Source organism: Vicia villosa, unplaced genomic scaffold (assembly GCF_029867415.1).
Source record: "Vicia villosa cultivar HV-30 ecotype Madison, WI unplaced genomic scaffold, Vvil1.0 ctg.000342F_1_1, whole genome shotgun sequence".
Classification (NCBI taxonomy): Eukaryota; Viridiplantae; Streptophyta; class Magnoliopsida; order Fabales; family Fabaceae; genus Vicia; species Vicia villosa.
Genome location: NW_026705152.1, coordinates 213,476 through 226,192, shown reverse-complemented (window position 1 = coordinate 226,192; position 12,717 = coordinate 213,476). Strand labels below are relative to the sequence as shown.

At 40.3% G+C, this 12,717-nt stretch overlaps 2 long non-coding RNA genes across 4 annotated transcripts; both read left to right on the top strand.

The window, feature by feature from the left end:
- The first annotated feature begins 1,516 nt into the window (after positions 1-1,516).
- LOC131626989 (uncharacterized) lies at positions 1,517-3,395 on the top strand. Of its 2 annotated transcripts, XR_009291373.1 has the most exons (4): positions 1,517-2,052; positions 2,545-2,597; positions 2,675-2,955; positions 3,029-3,395. It is a non-coding gene; the product is annotated as an uncharacterized LOC131626989 (long non-coding RNA). The 2 variants fall into 2 exon arrangements; XR_009291372.1 differs by having other exon boundaries at positions 2,675-3,395.
- A 7,016-nt stretch (positions 3,396-10,411) lies between these two features.
- Positions 10,412-12,286, top strand: LOC131626988 (uncharacterized). Of its 2 annotated transcripts, XR_009291371.1 has the most exons (4): positions 10,412-10,943; positions 11,436-11,488; positions 11,566-11,846; positions 11,920-12,286. It is a non-coding gene; the product is annotated as an uncharacterized LOC131626988 (long non-coding RNA). The 2 variants fall into 2 exon arrangements; XR_009291370.1 differs by having other exon boundaries at positions 11,566-12,286.
- The last annotated feature ends 431 nt before the right edge of the window (positions 12,287-12,717 follow it).

The window sequence follows — 12,717 nt, the reverse complement described above, 5'->3', positions numbered from 1 at the left end:
AAATTGGTGATTCATCAAAGGAATCTTCTCCCAACCAATTGGAGCTCATTTCTGCAGCAATTTGGTCCCCTAAGATCAAGCAAAACCGATGGCTAGGGAGTGGTATCAAAGAGCTCATCATTGCACTTGGGATATTCTTTGAATTTCTTCATGGCTAAGAAACCCAAACTCTCCCATTAAGCAAGCTCACACTCTCACTCAGTACTGAACCAATTGCCTATAAATAGAGGCCTCATTCTCATTCAAAAAACACACCAAAGCAACCATATTCCTTGCTTTCTCTTTCTCTCCTCTTGTTCATTGTTTTTCAAAGTTCTTTGGCAAGAAGAATCGATTTCTTCAAACCAAAGCTTATCTTTGGGAAGTGAGCATTCTAACATCTCAAGGGAGGTCATTTGAGGTGATCCAAGCACCTGGATCACTTCTGTAGGTGGAGGAACACCATTGTTGCTCTTACTTTGGAGCATTTGCAGTTGGAGGTCCATGGAGTGATTCAGAAGGTTTCAAGGCAAGCCAATCATCCAGACACACTCCTCAGGTCATAGTGAAGCTAACCAGATGGCTGCAGCTCACCTGTAACTCCAAATTCAACAACCTCCATGTCCACTTGAAGTTCAAATCGAGGGAGGTCCATAGAACAATTCAGAAGGATTCAGGCTACAATAAGCATCCAGTTAGCATCATTGAGTCTCAAGGAAGCTATTGAGATCATTCATTCAAGCTCAGTTGCTCTCAATCATCCTCACGACCTCCATTTTCAGAGGTAAGTTTCTGAACCTCACCTCTCTAATTTAAGTACTCTTTGTGAAATATCTCGATTCTATCTTGTTCAGCATCATCAGAGGATTGAAAACCCTCTATCATCATCCATTTATCTTTCAGTATAGTCATTTAATTTGATTTTGAAATTTTAGGGTTCTTCACGATTTCTGGTAAATTAGTTAGATGTAGTTAATGTTAGTTCATGTTAGTTACATATTTAGAATCGTGAGTGAAATTAGAGCAAGTTTCGTGTTTACATCATGGCAAATGATTGAGAGATGAGTGAGTTCAGAAATCCAAATTCATGGAGCTTGAGGTTGAAGACGAAGATGGTGGTGGCGCGCAAAATTCAAATCTCAGGGCAGAGTTTATTTTATTTTGAGTGATATGCGTTTTATTAATGACTAAACAACTTGCCCTAGTGGCCACACATGCGCCCTTAGTATCATCATGCCACAAGTCTGGGGTTCGAATCCCCCTCGCCCCAGACTTTTTGTTTCTTTTATTTTTCAAAGATTTACAACTTGTTTTGAAACATGACCAAATGGAGGCAAGTCACTAACACTGAGCGCGCGTTGGCTCAGTGGTGTTGTTTTGGACTGGTAACCTCAAGGGCGTGGGTTCAAACCCTCCAAGGGACAAAACCTTTTTTTTAACACTAATTTCTTTCATTTTTCTTCACAATTTCACATATTTATTTAACCTATCAAACTAATTCTTTTTTACTTCATTTTTCACACACTTATCATTGTCGCTTATTGTAGCGCCGCGGAGGTGATGACGAAGACGCGTAGAGACCTTGAAGATTGCAGAGCTGCGAGCAAACAGATAGGATTGGAGACCATGAAGAGATTGATGAAGGTCGGTTCAAGGTTGCAGAAAGATGCAGTGGTGGATCGTAGAGAAACGGTTGTAGTGTAAATTAATTGCAGCGATGAAGATAATGGAGAGGATTGAAGCTGATGAAGCAGGCGAAGATTGGAGTGAAGTTGAAAATGGCGTAGAAGAGTGAATTATGGAGGTTGAATCGAGAAAGAATGAAGAGTTGTGGGAAGTATGTGGAGAAGGTGGTGAAGGAGAGAGTGATGGTGAGAGAGTTGCAGAACGGGAGATGATGATGGAGAAGATGAGAGAATCGAAGATGAAGATTGGGAATGTGGAGAACGGCGTGTAGTGGAAGAATGGCTCTGCTTAGAGAAACAATGGTGAAAATGACGTGAAGAGGAAGAGGATGATTGTGGAGATTTTCGAGAGCCCCCCAGAAGAATGGTTGAAGCTGAGTATAAATAGGTAACTTTCTTCTCCCTTTTTGTTGAATCCCGTTTCTCTTCTTCCTCCCCCAATTTTCTGTTTGTAACTGATTCCTTTTGCAGTTAGGAGTTAGTTTATTAGCTGTAACTGAATCGGTTACGGTTGTTAGAGGTTGGTTATTGGTGGTTTGGAATTCTGTTAGAGACAGTTAAGTGATGGTTGGGAAGTTAGTTATGATTCAAGTTTTTGGTTAAAGTGGAAAATGAATAACAAACTGTTAGGAGTTTTAAGAGTGAGTTAGTTAGAAATTGGTTTTGTTAGTTAAGGGAGGGAGCTGGTTTGGTTATATGAATTGAGTGCAGGGCTGGACTTTCTTAGTAGTGAGGTGATTTGAATGTAGTGTAAAGATTGTTTGGGTTTTGAAACTTGTATGCGAGGTATGCCAACGTATGGGGCCAGTTTTGAACAATTATGGTGCATCTGATGCTTTGGTTTTATGCTGACTAGCACTGAACATCTGATTCTCTGCAGGTGGCTTGAACTGTGTAGGAGTTTCTAAAACATGGACCATGAAGTCGGTTCAGGTATCATTCTATGCCTTCACAAAATATCTTCCAATGACCCTCCTTCATGCACTCTAACACTATGCTTATTTGCCCAGATTCGGGAATATAAATGCACCGCTAAATTCGACATAACGCTCACAATGAGGCGCTTCCCACAATACCTTTATCTCAGCAAATAGCTGCTGCCTTCCGCTGAACCGGCGTATTCACATTGTCATAATGAGCTGAACTGGGATTGGTGTAAATTGGTTTTTGAATGTTGTGTTATTCTGACTGTGTGCATTTGATTCTGCAGGGATGATTTGTGGAAGTTTGCAGGGGTCTCTTGACGCAATTATGGGGCTGTTCTGGATAACAACATTGTGTAGTTGAACTGGTTCGATTTACCATTGAAACGTGCCCAATTTGCATTAGCTTGAGGGTCTGAACTATTTTTCTTATTGATGCAGGGTGCTCGGTATATGCAGTCAGTTTAGACACCGATCTTGGTGAGTTTTCTTATGTTTTGAAGCATGACTCGGAAGTAGGACCATGGAAGGCGAGACTCGAAGACAGGCGAGCAAAGTGAAACTGAAGGAGACTTGGTAAAGGAAGATGAAGACAATTTAATGTGTATTCTGTACTGTATACTTTTGTGCAGAACATAACATGGCCCCCTTTCTTTTTGTACATGGCAATCATAGTTGAATTTTGAATGAGTGTATGGTTGTACCAAAATACGGATCTACACATGTTTGTACTTTCCTTTGTAATCTCCCTGGCTTGTATCATAAACTTGGACCAAATTTGAATGAAATAAAATCTCTTCCTTGTCAATTTTGACCTTTGGAATTTATATCTATCAATACGGAGCATTCCTTGGAAAGGTGGTAGTGTATGGATATGAGGCAACAGGTTTAGGGTTGGTTTGACTTCGGTCAACCATGTAGCTTTTTCAATGGTGTAATGACTTCTTGGTGATGTAATGACCTTCCTTGGATTCCAATGACACCATCCCTGTAATCTGATGATTTCGTGTCTAAAAGAATTCCCTCCAATATCATTTTTGAATTTCAACTCTTTTTCTCCCTTTGCTATATTTTCAAACTTCTAGCTCTTCAATTTGCAACGTTTCATAAGGTAACAGTCTAACCCTGAGAATCCACCGGTTGTCACAAGCACAACGAAACGAACCTTAGTCCATTATTAGTTGAATACCTCAATAGAAACAAACCTGCACTAATTATGAACTTCAAGCCATGTGAAACCTCAGCTCTATCTACGACCTCGATCCCTTGCCAATTTTAGTGACTAATGATGCATGTTACGTTAATGCCCTAGTGAAAAAGATGATGCATATGAAATGAGAAATCTAAGCCAGTTAGAAATAAATACATGGGCAAATTTTGGGGTGCAACAGCTGCCCCCTATTTAATCGTCTTAAACCTGAAGGTGAGATTGGCGTTAGCCTTTCGAACATTCGAGGTAGAAGAAGATTAAATACCAAAGTACCAGAAAATTTGCGCTCTAGATGTATTATTTATTTTTCTTTTGGATGCCTCCGCTTAACAAGCTTCAGCAAGTAACTGTGTGATATTCCCGTAGGACTTCCTCGAAGGAAAGAAGAAGCCTTGTAATGCCTATTTGCAACAGGCAAGTGCAAGAAGTTGGTTTGCCATGACACTTTTTGAGGAGTATACGACAAACATCCACAACTCGAAGGTTGGGACACTCACGACTAAAAGTCGGAAACTCACGACTCGAAGTCGGAAAACAAAGGACTCACAACTCGATGGTTGGTCATGACGAAAAGTCAGAAACTCACGACTCGAGGTCGGAAAACAAAGGACTCACAACTCGATGGTTGGAATCTTCACGACAAAAAGTCGGAAACTCACGACTCGAGGTCGGAAAACAAAGGACTCACAACTCGATGGCTGGAATCTTTATGACGAAAAGTCAGAAACTCACGACTCGAGGTCGGAAAACAAAGGACTCACAACTCGATGGTTGGAATCTCATTAGATCTGAAGGGGTATGCCGATAACCACCGGACTTGAACGGGGAGGACTAAACAATATTAGACCTGACCGAAGGATGCCCATAACCACGGGACTTGAAAGGGATGCCAATAATCATTGGACTTGACTGCAAGAAGACTAGTAATGACCAGACTCTTATTGGAGATGTTATCAAACACTGTATTTGCAAGGAAACATTGACGCTTGCGAAGCATAAGAATTACATGGATCCCTCAGGCCAAAGGCGGGTGTAATTCTACAAAAGTGACAATCACTTGAATTGCCACACACAAAGTATGGTTTATCCAAATGATTGATCTCTGCAAATGGGAAATAACCAATGAAACAATGATCTTGATGAAGAAAGACTTTGTATTCAATCCACACTGGAGAGAGAAAATGAGACTTCTTCTGGGGATATATTATATTGTGCCCTTGGAGCGTACACAAACTGGCTTATGCATTGATGCATGTTTGAATTTTTCTTTAGCGTAATGCTCCATTTTCATGGAAATGCTACGCATTTTTGTAGATGCAATGTATTATGCAATGATTACTATATGCAAGGCGCCAAATAAAGGCAATAGTGTGATAGAGAAGCAAAATCATTGGGGTCCCTTCGGGGGGTATTCCATTGAATTTCATCTTTGACCTCGGGAGAGGTAAACACCAGGGAGAATCCCCTTAGTGTTAAGAATTATGTGGGGGTGCCAATGAACATTGGACTTTGACTTGCGGGATACACTTCTGATTGTTGACTTGAGGAAAATTTTGACTTCTCACCATGTGCCATAGCTCGAAGAATTTTTAGCTTGAGGAGATTCCCTCAACTCACAATGGTGGGGATTAGAAATCCGGATAAGGAGCCCTTTCTGGGATGATTGGAACACTCCTAGGAGGAATAAACTCCTATCCTCGGAGGGAGAATGAATTCTCAGGAGACATAAACTCCTATGCTCGGGGAGAGACTTTTCTAGGAGAAATAAACTCCTATGCTTGGGGAGAGAGTAACTTGCTGGGGAAGAGCATCATGATACTTCTTAACTTTGTGATGACAGTTCTTTAATACAGACCAAAAGATTATGCCCTAGGTTGACTGGATTTTGAGAGAGATTCCTCGACTGGATTGCCCCAGATTAAGTGGATTGGAGAGATCACACTTTGACGTGATTGCCCCTGATTAGTTGAATTTGAGAGGTTAAACCTCGAATTAATTGCCCCAGATAGGCTGAACTCACGAGAGAGATTCCTCGTCGTGATTGCCCCTGATTATATTCATCTTATCAGACTCCTTAAGTTTACTTCCCTTAAGATCCCACAAATCATGGAAGTAACTTTACCATACTCAGAAGAGTATTCAAAACTTTTTAGGGTAATCAAACAAATAGAGTATCCACTGCTCCTGCTCAACGGAGTATTCAAACAACTTGCTTTGATCTCTGAAGTGATAGCTTTTTACTTTACGGAATTCTCAAGTCTCTCTTACTTTGACATGATCAAACTCTTTATGGATTCTCATCATGGAAACTTCCTTGATGTTTAAGCAAATGTTTTGTATGCAAAAGAATGTTAATTCTAAGAATGACAATTCTAATACAAAGCCTATGCTAGTCTTGAAGTTTAAAACTTTTTATGCAATGAGGTTACAACCTCTTGTGAATGGAATGCAAAGCGGGCATACAATACCAACATACATGTGTTACGCTTCATTGAGAGTCAGTAAACACTATCTCATTGGAGTGCGTTTTCGAAATAAACCCTACTTCAATTAGGACTTTTAAGGGTTGTAACTTGGCCGGGTTCATGGTTTTTTGAAACAAAGGATTTTTAGGCTCAAAATTATTTAGTGCCCACCCCCTTCGTGATGTTCCCCACTCCTAAGTTCAGTTAACTCAACATGAGTGCTCGTCCCTCACCAGGAATTTTTTTTTGAAATGGTTGAGGAATCAATGAGGTATTTCGGACATGGCAGTCGCTCACCTTTTATTCTTTAGATTTATCGTCACACGATTTTGTTCTTGCTTTATTTTCACCATTATTTTTCTTTTTATGTCTATATTTTTCTTTCATCATTTTTTCTTCTTTTTTTTTTTCTTCTTCTTTTTTGAACAAGTCGTGTGACCTCACATTGTCTTTGATTCATTGGAAGTGATCGCGACTGCCTCATTCCATTGTGGTATCGTCATCTTTTGACCTCTTGGTAAGTGAGGAATAACCATCACGACTTTGAATTTCCTCAACCTTTTGAAGGATAACCATTGTTATATCCTTAGATGCATATCATTCGGTGAGTTTTGAACACTTGATCAAGTTAAATGAACACTACCCTGACCCAGGGTTAAAAATAAAGGTTTTTTCCTGATCAGAAAAGAAACTCCTACTTCAAGGCTCAAAGGGGTTAACGAGGGTCTATCTCCCTTATATCTCCGGTGTTTGGGGATTTGAAACAATGCCTGTACATCATCAGCAGGGTTTTATTCAAAAACACACAATTAGGGATTTTGCATTTTTTTGTCATCATTCTCCCTCCGCTCTTTGCCTAAGCAAGTGATAAGTAAAGTTGGTATCGTAATGCCAAAAACTTTTTTTTTTGAGTGAAAACGAATGGATTACTTCAAGACAAACATAACAATGTATTATGATTTTCATTCAAAAATTTACAAATTTTTACATGCTAGCAATGCTTAAACAAACAATGAAATGTTACCAATGAGAATACAATAAAGAACTAAATGAATGCCCTTGTTGAGGAGACTTGACTCCGTACGGACTTATTGATCTTGAATACTTTCTGCAGTTCCTTCCAAAAACTTCAGATTACTTCAAAAGGAAATTTCAACGAAGTCACCCAAGAGTTGTAATTATTATTTTCTTTTTACTCTTTTTTTACTTTAGGGATTTGAGCAATGCGAGTGAGGCAATGCTCAAGATAAGAGTACGTCTTGCTTATCCCTCGTGCGGGAGCCCCAAGCATATTCGTTGAAGAAATATTTTCCATCAAACATGGAGGAACCTTGCGTGGTTACCAAATATAGAGAGACTACTTGTTGCAAAGAGAGCTCAAACACCAACTAAAACACCAATCTCCACGGATACAACTGAGCATAAGAACCTTGAGAATGAGAGATGCTTCTACAAAACATTCTTGATTTCCCTTTTTTTGAAAAGATTCTGACAGGGTTGCTCGAGAATTTGGGGTGCTTTTATTATTATCATACCAACCGGTTCAAACAAGGAAATAACCGTTCACAAAATAGGAAGTACCGAAATGAGAATACGGAAATGAAATGATGATTGCCATAGTTGAGGAGACTTGACTCCGTATGACCTTATTGCTTTAGAAGACCCATTGAGTCAACAGAGAACTTCAATCTTGGCCCTCGGGTATGAAAGTGATAGCTTTGGAATCAATCAGGTCTTGAACCTTATCTTTGAATGGTTGGCAATCTTCAATCGAATGGCCAGGTGCCCCAGCATGGTAGCCACAACTAACATTAGGGTCAAATCCCACATGATACGGGAAATGAACAGGCTTTGGTTGCTTGGGTTGCTTTGGTTCTACCAAGGAAAGATTGATCAAGTGAGAAAGCAGCTTATCACGAGTCATAGGAATGGGATCGTACACTCTTTTTGGCCTTCTATGCCTCTGTCTACCTTGTGGGTGACGATTGTGTTGATAATTCCGCCTTTGTGGCACATACTGACCTGATTGATCCTTTGGGATAAGCTTCTGTTGAACAAACCGAGCGGGAGGTTGACTGAAAGTTGTAGCACAAATTTGTGGGTCATCCTGAACAGGAGTTACTTCCACTGCTTCATGATAAGAGATATGATCAGGAGAATAATCAGGAGATTCCACTTCATAATCAGAAACTGCATTAGTCTCTTCATTCATTTGCTTATGGAATTCAGAAGGAGTACCAAAAACTTGGACATTACCATTCTTAATACCATGCTCCATTCGTTCTCCAACGAGTACCAATTCTGCAAAATCAGAGGCTTTACATGCAGCCAAACATTGGTAGTACGGACTTTCCATCACATCTTTGAACATATCCATGAGCTCTTTCTCTAAGAGTGGAGGTTGAACTTTAGCAGCTAATTCTCTCCATCTTCGGGCATATTCTCTGAACGATTCGTCAGTTTTCTGAGTCAAAGCTTGAAGTTGCGTTCTGGTCGGAGCCATGTTGCTATTGTGCTTGTAACGCTTGACAAAGGCTTCTGCTAGTTCTTTCCAAGTTTGGACATCGGTTCTTTCGAGTTGATTATACCACTCAAGAGATGTGCCACTGAGGCTATCCTGAAAGAAATGCATTAACAGCTTGTCATTCTCAGCATAAGGAGCCATTTTGTTGCAAAATGCCTTGACATGAGCTATCGGACACGTGGTACACTTGTACTTCTCGAAGTTAGGGACTTTGAACTTAGCAGGGATCTTGATACCAGGAACTAGGCACAAACCAGCAGCATCTAAATCAATGGAGTCACGACCTTCCATGGCCTTCAACCTTTCATCCAGGAATTGGAACCTTTTTTCAAACTCGTCAATCGGGAACCTAAAGGCTTCAAATTCTGAATTATTCTCATGATGCGAAGTCTCCTTAACAGGAATTGGAATCTCAACAGTGTTTCTAACATTCTGATTCACAAGACCTTCTCCTGTGTTGAGATTAACATTTGTATCTGGCCTCTGAAGAATCTGTCTCAATTCTTCGTGTCTAAAAGCAAGGGCTTGAATAGCCTCCATACAATGATTCAGGTTAATCCCCATTTCTGTCCTCATCTGAGTTAAGTCCTCACGAAGTTGTTCCATGATTACCTTTCAAGCACGTAGCGGTGAGAAGTCAATTCATTGTTGAAGTCAAAATCTGAGTAGAAAGGGCCCCCATAAGCTTCTGAGAGAAATATGAAATGCATGATAATGAATGCATGTTTCATTTCTAAGGGATCCTAAAGCCTTTTCACGCTTTTATTTCTTTTTTATTCTCTTTTTTTTTTTTGCATATAGTATCTTTTCTTTTTTTTTTTTTACTTTTCCATCTTTGCTATTTTTCTATTTCTTTTTTGTTTCCTCTTTTTTTTTTTTAGAAATAGACTTTAGAATCCCCCACAAATGAAGTGGATAAAGTAATGATGTTATGCAATGCACAAGCATGGGATCAAGGTCCATATAATCTTAGTAACCACTGTACAATCCTCTGAATAAATGATGTAGGTCAGATGTCACGAGATCAAAGGTCCGACACCTTTTTGAATACCAGGAGAACCAATAGTCACCAACAGACTTGAATAGTCACCAACGGTACCTGTCATGTATATCCCTCCCCACTCACGGGTGAATCTAGGTCAGGGTAGGTCAAAATGGCAACCAGCGTTATCAGTTCTCCTGAGATATCACCATTGTTGCATCTACATGCCAACGATGATACCCCATTTGAACCTCGACTGGGCGTGGGTCTCATGATCGCACTAGACAAGACCTGACATCTCATCGGCGTCATGACTATCCACTCTATCCTAGGTATCCTATGTGTCAACTCTGGCCTGGGTATTGGGCCTTTTACCTCATAGAACATCCCACCCAACCTGCAAACAGAGAAAATATGTGGTCCCCACGGGGACCCATAATATAGTCCAGATGCATGCGGAAAGTAAACATGATATGCAAGCAGGAAAATAGACATGATATACAGACATATATACAGGATGTAAACATATAAACAAACAAAATAACACCCAATTAAAGAAACAAACAAAGGCTAGGATCGACTCGCTAAGAATGGACCAGCACAGGTCTATCACATCCCCAGCAGAGTCGCCAGCTGTCGCTTATTGTAGCGCCGCGGAGGTGATGACGAAGACGCGTAGAGACCTTGAAGATTGCAGAGCTGCGAGCAAACAGATAGGATTGGAGACCATGAAGAGATTGATGAAGGTCGGTTCAAGGTTGCAGAAAGATGCAGTGGTGGATCGTAGAGAAACGGTTGTAGTGTAAATTAATTGCAGCGATGAAGATAATGGAGAGGATTGAAGCTGATGAAGCAGGCGAAGATTGGAGTGAAGTTGAAAATGGCGTAGAAGAGTGAATTATGGAGGTTGAATCGAGAAAGAATGAAGAGTTGTGGGAAGTATGTGGAGAAGGTGGTGAAGGAGAGAGTGATGGTGAGAGAGTTGCAGAACGGGAGATGATGATGGAGAAGATGAGAGAATCGAAGATGAAGATTGGGAATGTGGAGAACGGCGTGTAGTGGAAGAATGGCTCTGCTTAGAGAAACAATGGTGAAAATGACGTGAAGAGGAAGAGGATGATTGTGGAGATTTTCGAGAGCCCCCCAGAAGAATGGTTGAAGCTGAGTATAAATAGGTAACTTTCTTCTCCCTTTTTGTTGAATCCCGTTTCTCTTCTTCCTCCCCCAATTTTCTGTTTGTAACTGATTCCTTTTGCAGTTAGGAGTTAGTTTATTAGCTGTAACTGAATCGGTTACGGTTGTTAGAGGTTGGTTATTGGTGGTTTGGAATTCTGTTAGAGACAGTTAAGTGATGGTTGGGAAGTTAGTTATGATTCAAGTTTTTGGTTAAAGTGGAAAATGAATAACAAACTGTTAGGAGTTTTAAGAGTGAGTTAGTTAGAAATTGGTTTTGTTAGTTAAGGGAGGGAGCTGGTTTGGTTATATGAATTGAGTGCAGGGCTGGACTTTCTTAGTAGTGAGGTGATTTGAATGTAGTGTAAAGATTGTTTGGGTTTTGAAACTTGTATGCGAGGTATGCCAACGTATGGGGCCAGTTTTGAACAATTATGGTGCATCTGATGCTTTGGTTTTATGCTGACTAGCACTGAACATCTGATTCTCTGCAGGTGGCTTGAACTGTGTAGGAGTTTCTAAAACATGGACCATGAAGTCGGTTCAGGTATCATTCTATGCCTTCACAAAATATCTTCCAATGACCCTCCTTCATGCACTCTAACACTATGCTTATTTGCCCAGATTCGGGAATATAAATGCACCGCTAAATTCGACATAACGCTCACAATGAGGCGCTTCCCACAATACCTTTATCTCAGCAAATAGCTGCTGCCTTCCGCTGAACCGGCGTATTCACATTGTCATAATGAGCTGAACTGGGATTGGTGTAAATTGGTTTTTGAATGTTGTGTTATTCTGACTGTGTGCATTTGATTCTGCAGGGATGATTTGTGGAAGTTTGCAGGGGTCTCTTGACGCAATTATGGGGCTGTTCTGGATAACAACATTGTGTAGTTGAACTGGTTCGATTTACCATTGAAACGTGCCCAATTTGCATTAGCTTGAGGGTCTGAACTATTTTTCTTATTGATGCAGGGTGCTCGGTATATGCAGTCAGTTTAGACACCGATCTTGGTGAGTTTTCTTATGTTTTGAAGCATGACTCGGAAGTAGGACCATGGAAGGCGAGACTCGAAGACAGGCGAGCAAAGTGAAACTGAAGGAGACTTGGTAAAGGAAGATGAAGACAATTTAATGTGTATTCTGTACTGTATACTTTTGTGCAGAACATAACATGGCCCCCTTTCTTTTTGTACATGGCAATCATAGTTGAATTTTGAATGAGTGTATGGTTGTACCAAAATACGGATCTACACATGTTTGTACTTTCCTTTGTAATCTCCCTGGCTTGTATCATAAACTTGGACCAAATTTGAATGAAATAAAATCTCTTCCTTGTCAATTTTGACCTTTGGAATTTATATCTATCAATACGGAGCATTCCTTGGAAAGGTGGTAGTGTATGGATATGAGGCAACAGGTTTAGGGTTGGTTTGACTTCGGTCAACCATGTAGCTTTTTCAATGGTGTAATGACTTCTTGGTGATGTAATGACCTTCCTTGGATTCCAATGACACCATCCCTGTAATCTGATGATTTCGTGTCTAAAAGAATTCCCTCCAATATCATTTTTGAATTTCAACTCTTTTTCTCCCTTTGCTATATTTTCAAACTTCTAGCTCTTCAATTTGCAACGTTTCATAAGGTAACAGTCTAACCCTGAGAATCCACCGGTTGTCACAAGCACAACGAAACGAACCTTAGTCCATTATTAGTTGAATACCTCAATAGAAACAAACCTGCACTAATTATGAACTTCAAGCCATGTGAAAC